The sequence below is a fragment of the Drosophila mauritiana genome, unplaced genomic scaffold (assembly GCF_004382145.1).
Source record: "Drosophila mauritiana strain mau12 unplaced genomic scaffold, ASM438214v1 U_33, whole genome shotgun sequence".
Classification (NCBI taxonomy): Eukaryota; Metazoa; Arthropoda; class Insecta; order Diptera; family Drosophilidae; genus Drosophila; species Drosophila mauritiana.
This window is the reverse complement of record NW_022881466.1, coordinates 24309-33502: the sequence shown is the minus strand read 5'-3', so window position 1 is coordinate 33502 and position 9194 is coordinate 24309. Positions and strand designations below refer to the sequence as shown.

Sequence of the window (9194 nt, the reverse complement as noted above, 5' to 3'; positions counted from 1 at the left end):
CTATGTTATGAGCATACGTTGGCTAATGCAACAACCTAAAATATACAATGTTTGTACCTGTCATCCATCAGGTTAATGTTTTATATAAATTTTGCAGTATGTGTCACCCAAAATAGCAAACCATAACCAGATTTTTATGATACATAATGCTTATATGAAACTAAGACATATCGCAACATTTATTTTTAGGTATAAAAATAAATTTATTGAAGGAATTGATATATGCCAGTAAAATGGTGTATTTTTAATTCTTTCAATAAAAACAATATTGATATTATATAAAAATGAATTATAAAACTCTAAGCGGTGGATCACTCGGCTCATGGGTCGATGAAGAACGCAGCAAACTGTGCGTCATCGTGTGAACTGCAGGACACATGAACATCGACATTTTGAACGCATATCGCAGTCCATGCTGTTATGTACTTTAATTAATTTTATAGTGCTGCTTGGACTACATATGGTTGAGGGTTGTAAGACTATGCTAATTAAGTTGTTTATAAATTTTTTATAAGCATATGGTATATTATTGGATTAAATAATGATTTTATTCATAATATTAAAAAAGAAATGAAAAACATTATCTCACATTGAATGTGAAAAACGAAGAGAAATATTTTCTTTTTCAATCAAATAATACTGAGAAATGTCTAGCATAAAAAATTGAAATATTTTTCATCTAGAATTGTCTCTTATTAATGATTCGGAAAAAGAACAATCTTGGTTTTGTTATTATTCTTCGTTGGTTCGTTAAATGGATAAAAAATAACTTTGCTTACAAGAACTATTGGAACTATTTATAACGAATTTAATTGATTGTTTTATCATTTATATATAAAGAATTTATGGCAAAATATAGTTATATATACAACCTCAACTCATATGGGACTACCCCTGAATTTAAGCATATTAATTAGGGGAGGAAAAGAAACTAACAAGGATTTTCTTAGTAGCGGCGAGCGAAAAGAAAACAGTTCAGCACTAAGTCACTTTGTCTATATGGCAAATGTGAGATGCAGTGTATGGAGCGTCAATATTCTAGTATGAGAAATTAATGATTTAAGTCCTTCTTAAATGAGGCCATTTACCCATAGAGGGTGCCAGGCCCGTATAACGTTAATGATTACTAGATGATGTTTCCAAAGAGTCGTGTGTTGATAGTGCAGCACTAAGTGGGTGGTAAACTCCATCTAAACTAAATATAACCATGAGACCGATAGTAAACAAGTACCGTGAGGGAAAGTTGAAAAGAACTCTGAATAGAGAGTTAAACAGTACGTGAACTGCTTAGAGGTTAAGCCGATGAACCTGAATATCCGTTATGGAAAATTCATCATTAAAATTGTAATATTTAAATAATATTATTAAGAATAATGTGCATTTTTCCATATAAGGACATTGTAATCTATTAGCATATCCCAAATTTATCATAAAATATAACTTATAGTTTATTCAATTAAATTGCTTGCATTTTAACACAGAATAAATGTTATTAATTTGATAAAGTGCTGATAGATTTATATTATTACAGAGCGTTAATTTTTCGGAATTATATAATGGCATAATTATCATTGATTTTTGTGTTTATTATATGCTCTTGTATGATTAACAATGCGAAAGATTCAGGATACCTTCGGGACCCGTCTTGAAACACGGACCAAGGAGTCTAACATATGTGCAAGTTATTGGGATGTAAACCTAATAGCGTAATTAACTTGACTAATAATGGGATTAGTTTTTTAGCTATTTATAGCTAATTAACACAATCCCGGGGCGTTCTATATAGTTATGTATAATGTATATTTATATTATTTATGCCTCTAACTGGAACGTACCTTGAGCATATATGCTGTGACCCGAAAGATGGTGAACTATACTTGATCAGGTTGAAGTCAGGGGAAACCCTGATGGAAGACCGAAACAGTTCTGACGTGCAAATCGATTGTCAGAATTGAGTATAGGGGCGAAAGACCAATCGAACCATCTAGTAGCTGGTTCCTTCCGAAGTTTCCCTCAGGATAGCTGGTGCATTTTAATATTATATAAAATAATCTTATCTGGTAAAGCGAATGATTAGAGGCCTTAGGGTCGAAACGATCTTAACCTATTCTCAAACTTTAAATGGGTAAGAACCTTAACTTTCTTGATATGAAGTTCAAGGTTATGATATAATGTGCCCAGTGGGCCACTTTTGGTAAGCAGAACTGGCGCTGTGGGATGAACCAAACGTAATGTTACGGTGCCCAAATTAACAACTCATGCAGATACCATGAAAGGCGTTGGTTGCTTAAAACAGCAGGACGGTGATCATGGAAGTCGAAATCCGCTAAGGAGTGTGTAACAACTCACCTGCCGAAGCAACTAGCCCTTAAAATGGATGGCGCTTAAGTTGTATACCTATACATTACCGCTAAAGTAGATGATTTATATTACTTGTGATATAAATTTTGAAACTTTAGTGAGTAGGAAGGTACAATGGTATGCGTAGAAGTGTTTGGCGTAAGCCTGCATGGAGCTGCCATTGGTACAGATCTTGGTGGTAGTAGCAAATAATCGAATGAGACCTTGGAGGACTGAAGTGGAGAAGGGTTTCGTGTGAACAGTGGTTGATCACGAGTTAGTCGGTCCTAAGTTCAAGGCGAAAGCCGAAAATTTTCAAGTAAAACAAAAATGCCTAACTATATAAACAAAGCGAATATAATACACTTGAATAATTTTGAACGAAAGGGAATACGGTTCCAATTCCGTAACCTGTTGAGTATCCGTTTGTTATTAAATATGGGCCTCGTGCTCATCCTGGCAACAGGAACGACCATAAAGAAGCCGTCGAGAGATATCGGAAGAGTTTTCTTTTCTGTTTTATAGCCGTACTACCATGGAAGTCTTTCGCAGAGAGATATGGTAGATGGGCTAGAAGAGCATGACATATACTGTTGTGTCGATATTTTCTCCTCGGACCTTGAAAATTTATGGTGGGGACACGCAAACTTCTCAACAGGCCGTACCAATATCCGCAGCTGGTCTCCAAGGTGAAGAGTCTCTAGTCGATAGAATAATGTAGGTAAGGGAAGTCGGCAAATTAGATCCGTAACTTCGGGATAAGGATTGGCTCTGAAGATTGAGATAGTCGGGCTTGATTGGGAAACAATAACATGGTTTATGTTCTCGTTCTGGGTAAATAGAGTTTCTAGCATTTATGTTAGTTACTTGTTCCCCGGATAGTTTAGTTACGTAGCCAATTGTGGAACTTTCTTGCTAAAATTTTTAAGAATACTATTTGGGTTAAACCAATTAGTTCTTATCAATTATAACGATTATCAATTAACAATCAATTCAGAACTGGCACGGACTTGGGGAATCCGACTGTCTAATTAAAACAAAGCATTGTGATGGCCCTAGCGGGTGTTGACACAATGTGATTTCTGCCCAGTGCTCTGAATGTCAAAGTGAAGAAATTCAAGTAAGCGCGGGTCAACGGCGGGAGTAACTATGACTCTCTTAAGGGGATCTGGGGTAATTGCGAGCAGGGGGGGAGTATTTTTCTGTAATTCGTAAGTCATATCATATGGTGTGCGGAAGGGGAATTTTACTCTGTAACTCACAAGTCTCTCCTTTACTCAAGTCGACTCAAAACCTCCTCGTGGTGGTCCCCGGTAATGCTAAACTTGTTTAGCAGCTAATTTGAGCGGCAAAACTTTTCCGATGGGTTGGTTCCCCAGAGGAAATTTATTCATATTGGAACTACAAATAGAAATAACGAGCCTCGGATGAATTTACACAATCTGATGACGACCCGACCCTCCGTGGACACCTTCCCGGAGGACCAATATGAACCAAACGCAGCGGCTACTCTATCTAGGGTTCCCTGCACAGTATGTGGCCGGTCCTTTAACAGCAAGAGAGGACTCGGTGTTCACATGCGATCTCGGCACCCAGACGAACTTGATGAAGAACGTCGACGTGTCGAGATAAAGGCAAGGTGGAGTGAGGAAGAGAAGTGGATGATGGCGAGAAAGGAGGTTGAGCTCACAGCAAATGGACATAAACACATAAACAAGCAACTAGCGGTGTATTTTGCAAACCGCAGCGTCGAAGCCATCAAAAAGCTAAGACAGAGGGGCGATTATAAGGAGAAAATAGAGCAGATAAGAGGGCAATCAGCTCGCGTCCCGGAAGTTGCTAATCTAACCATAAGGCGCCGCCCTAGTAGAAGTGAGCAAAACCACCAAGTAACAACATCAGAAACAACTCCAATCACTCCCTTCGAACAGTCGAACAGGGAAATTTTGCGGACACTGCGTGGGTATAGCCCCGTAGAATGCCATTCCAAATGGAGAGCCCAAGAGCTACAAACGATCATTGACAGGGCAGAGCTCGAGGGAAAGGAAACCACTCTCCAATGCTTATCGCTATATCTCCTAGGAATTTTTCCGGCACAGGGTGTACGACACACGCTGACGAGACCTCCTCGGAGACCTCGAAATAGGAGAGAAAGCAGAAGGCAACAGTATGCTGTCACCCAGCGCAACTGGGATAAGCATAAAGGAAGATGCATTAAGTCCTTGCTAAATGGAACTGATGAGTCGGTAATGCCAAGCCAAGAAGTAATGGTTCCCTACTGGAGAGAAGTAATGACTCAGCCTAGCCCAAGCTCTTGCAGTGGAGAAGTGATACAAATGGATCACTCGCTTGAGAGGGTTTGGTCTGCTATTACGGAGCATGACCTTAGGGCATCAAGAATCTCATTATCTTCATCTCCGGGGCCTGACGGGATAACTCCAAAAACAGCCAGGGAGGTGCCGTCAGGTATTATGCTACGAATAATGAACCTAATTCTATGGTGCGGCAATCTACCACACTCTATCCGACTGGCCAGAACTGTCTTCATCCCGAAGACGGTGACGGCGAAGCGACCGCAAGACTTTCGTCCAATATCGGTGCCTTCAGTCCTGGTAAGACAGCTAAATGCAATATTAGCAACCCGGTTGAACTCATCAATCAATTGGGACCCGCGCCAGCGGGGCTTCTTACCTACCGACGGATGTGCCGATAATGCGACGATAGTTGACTTAGTCTTGAGGCATAGCCATAAGCACTTTAGATCTTGCTACATCGCAAATTTAGATGTAAGCAAGGCATTCGATTCTCTATCGCATGCATCTATATATGACACCTTACGTGCTTATGGTGCGCCAAAGGGCTTCGTTGACTACGTACAGAATACGTACGAGGGTGGCGGTACCAGTCTCAATGGGGACGGTTGGAGTTCAGAGGAATTCGTCCCTGCTAGAGGAGTGAAGCAGGGTGACCCTTTGTCTCCTATTCTATTTAACTTGGTAATGGACAGGTTACTTAGAAACCTACCCAGCGAAATTGGTGCTAGAGTCGGAAATGCCATTACTAACGCGGCCGCGTTTGCAGATGATTTGGTACTATTTGCTGAAACTCGAATGGGACTTCAAGTATTGTTGGACAGAACGTTGGATTTTCTATCTCTCGTCGGCCTCAAACTTAATGCCGACAAATGTTTTACCGTTGGCATTAAGGGCCAGCCGAAACAGAAGTGTACCGTGCTAGAGGCACAGAGCTTTTACGTAGGCTCAAGAGAGATTCCATCATTGAAGCGAACGGACGAGTGGAAGTACTTAGGCATCAACTTCACTGCAACTGGGAGGGTTCGATGCAATCCGGCCGAGGACATTGGTCCAAAGCTACAAAGATTGACAAAGGCCCCCCTCAAACCACAACAGAGGATGTTCGCCCTAAGGACTGTCCTTATCCCACAGCTCTATCACAAGTTAGCCCTTGGGAGTGTGGCGATAGGCGTCCTACGAAAAACTGACAAACTAATACGATACTATGTGCGAAGATGGCTAAATCTTCCGCTGGATGTGCCGATAGCATTCATTCACGCACCCCCAAAAAGTGGAGGTCTCGGAATTCCATCACTTAGGAGGCTAAGACGTTTGAGTAATATTAAATGGCCTCACCTCACGCAAAACGAGGTAGCCAGCTCTTTCCTCGAAGCCGAAAAACAACGGGCCCGAGATAGATTATTTGCAGAACAACATGAATTGTTATCGCGTCCGGCAATAGAAAAATATTGGGCGAACAAATTGTACCTCTCAGTTGATGGCAGCGGACTCCGTGAAGCGGGCCATTGGGTGGGTTAATCAACCCACGCGTTTACTAACAGGAAAGGAATATATAGACGGTATTCGTCTGCGGATAAATGCCCTACCCACGAAGTCTCGTACTACAAGGGGAAGGCACGAATTGGAACGACAGTGTCGTGCAGGATGTGACGCTCCCGAAACAACAAACCATATAATGCAAAAATGTTACCGATCGCATGGGAGGCGCGTAGCTAGACACAACTGCGTAGTAAATCGAATCAAGCGGGGACTTGAGGAGAGAGGCTGCGCGGTCATTGTTGAACCAAGTCTGCAGTGCGAATCCGGCCTTAATAAACCGGACCTGGTGGCACTACGACAAAATCACATTGATGTGATCGACATACAAATTGTGACAGACGGACACTCTATGGATGATGCGCACCAGCGCAAAATCAATAGATACGACAGACCGGACATACGAACTGAATTGCGTCGCAGATTCGAAGCCGCAGGTGACATTGAATTCCATTCTGCCACCCTGAACTGGAGGGGGATCTGGAGTGGTCAATCCGTTAAAAGATTGATAGCGAAGGGTCTCCTCAGCAAATATGATAGTCATATCATTAGCGTCCAGGTTATGAGAGGCAGTCTCGGTTGTTTTAAACAGTTCATGTACCTGAGCGGGTTTTCCCGAGATTGGACTTAGCTAAAACGTTTGGTTCAAAACATTTGCTTGCTGTCTTGGCATAACATCAATAAAGGCATAAACATCGCAAATAATGGTAATATATAAATGTCTATGAGGATGGTTTTAGTACGTAGGCGTTGCGGAACTTCGGTTCAGCAATGAATCGTGCATGCTAGGAAACTGAAGTGTTGACAGACCTAGTATCTTTCGATAGATTTCCATACCTCCGCGATCAAAAAAAAAAAAAATAGCCAAATGCCTCGTCATCTAATTAGTGACGCGCATGAATGGATTAACGACCTGCTGACAGGTCACGGGTCGTTTAACGCATTTTTGCAAGGGAGAGCCCTCAGCGATACCACTGCTTGCGCTTGTGGAGATCCATATGAGGACTGGATGCACATATTGTGCGCTTGCCCCCTATATGCAGATTTGCGGAACCTCGATGGACTTGGAGTGCAGCGCCTTGGCGAAAACTGGACCTTCGATAGAATCCTGGAAGATCAACAGAGGACTCAACGGCTGGCAGTGTTTGCAGACGAAGTGTTCCGTAGGAGGAGGGGTGTTTAGCCCAACAACTTCGCCGTGTGGTTAGCGGGCGAGAATACTTCCACAGTCCGCTATTGCTTGTCGTAAGAGGCGACTAATATAGCCATAGGTCCCTCTAACCCTGCTTGTCGGAGCAAAAGGAGGAGGCCCACCGAGCCTCTCTTTCGGTACCACGGGTTGTGCAGCTATCCACATTGAGGTAGGCCCCCTGGTGGGAGTATCGTGGTGGCTGTGGTTGGTACCCATATCGCGGGTAGAGCCTTCGTGTTCGACGTTTGAGTTACGGTGCTAGTTGCGCAAAACTCGGGTGCTGTGACCCAGAGATCAGTAGAGATTTTAGGTAGATCTCGCTCCTCAGCAAGGGGGAGTGCTTGCCCGGCAAGCAAGTACTCGAATTGCTACCGGGGTGGTCGCTATGTACATAGCTATAGCTTCTAGTCCGGGACGCTTGTATCCAGACACATACACCATGTTGATACATGCACCACTTGTGGGTGTTCAGGGTGTCGTGGTTGTAATCCCTTCAGTGTGGAACACGCCACGTAAAACAAGTTCGGAGAGATCTGAAAAGTCGTCGTCGTCGTGTCCCTATCTACTATCTAGCGAAACCACAGCCAAGGGAACGGGCTTGGAATAATTAGCGGGGAAAGAAGACCCTTTTGAGCTTGACTCTAATCTGGCAGTGTAAGGAGACATAAGAGGTGTAGAATAAGTGGGAGTTATTAGACCTCGGTTTGGTATCGTCAATGAAATACCACTACTCTTATTGTTTCCTTACTTACTTGATTAAATGGAACGTGTATCATTTCCTAGCCATTATACGGATATATTTATTATATCTTATGGTATTGGGTTTTGATGCAAGCTTCTTGATCAAAGTATCACGAGTTTATTATATAATCGCAAACAAATTCTTTAATAAAACGATGCATTTATGTATTTTTGATTTGAAAATTTGGTATAACTCCAATTACTCAGGTATGATCCAATTCAAGGACATTGCCAGGTAGGGAGTTTGACTGGGGCGGTACATCTCTCAAATAATAACGGAGGTGTCCCAAGGCCAGCTCAGTGCGGACAGAAACCACACATAGAGCAAAAGGGCAAATGCTGACTTGATCTCGGTGTTCAGTACACACAGGGACAGCAAAAGCTCGGCCTATCGATCCTTTTGGTTTAAAGAGTTTTTAACAAGAGGTGTCAGAAAAGTTACCATAGGGATAACTGGCTTGTGGCGGCCAAGCGTTCATAGCGACGTCGCTTTTTGATCCTTCGATGTCGGCTCTTCCTATCATTGTGAAGCAAAATTCACCAAGCGTTGGATTGTTCACCCATGCAAGGGAACGTGAGCTGGGTTTAGACCGTCGTGAGACAGGTTAGTTTTACCCTACTAATGACAAAACGTTGTTGCGACAGCATTCCTGCGTAGTACGAGAGGAACCGCAGGTACGGACCAATGGCACAATACTTGTTCGAGCGAACAGTGGTATGACGCTACGTCCGTTGGATTATGCCTGAACGCCTCTAAGGTCGTATCCGTGCTGGACTGCAATGATAAATAAGGGGCAATTTGCATTGTATGGCTTCTAAACCATTTAAAGTTTATAATTTATTTTATAAACGACAATGGATGTGATGCCAATGTAATTTGTAACATAGTAAATTAGGAGGATCTTCGATCACCTGATGCCGCGCTAGTTACATATAAAAGCATTATTTAATACAATGACAAAGCCTAGAATCAATTGTAAACGACTTTTGTAACAGGCAAGGTGTTGTAAGTGGTTGAGCAGCTGCCATACTGCGATCCACTGAAGCTTATCCTTTGCTTGATGATTCGA

The 9194-nt window shown here is 42.5% G+C and overlaps 1 non-coding gene and 1 pseudogene across 1 annotated transcript; both read left to right on the top strand.

The window, feature by feature from the left end:
* The first annotated feature begins 295 nt into the window (after window positions 1-295).
* Window positions 296-474, top strand: LOC117149772. The gene has a single exon (XR_004460508.1). It is a non-coding gene; the product is annotated as a 5.8S ribosomal RNA (ribosomal RNA).
* Window positions 475-868: 394 nt separating this feature from the next.
* LOC117149773 lies at window positions 869-9194 on the top strand (annotated as a pseudogene).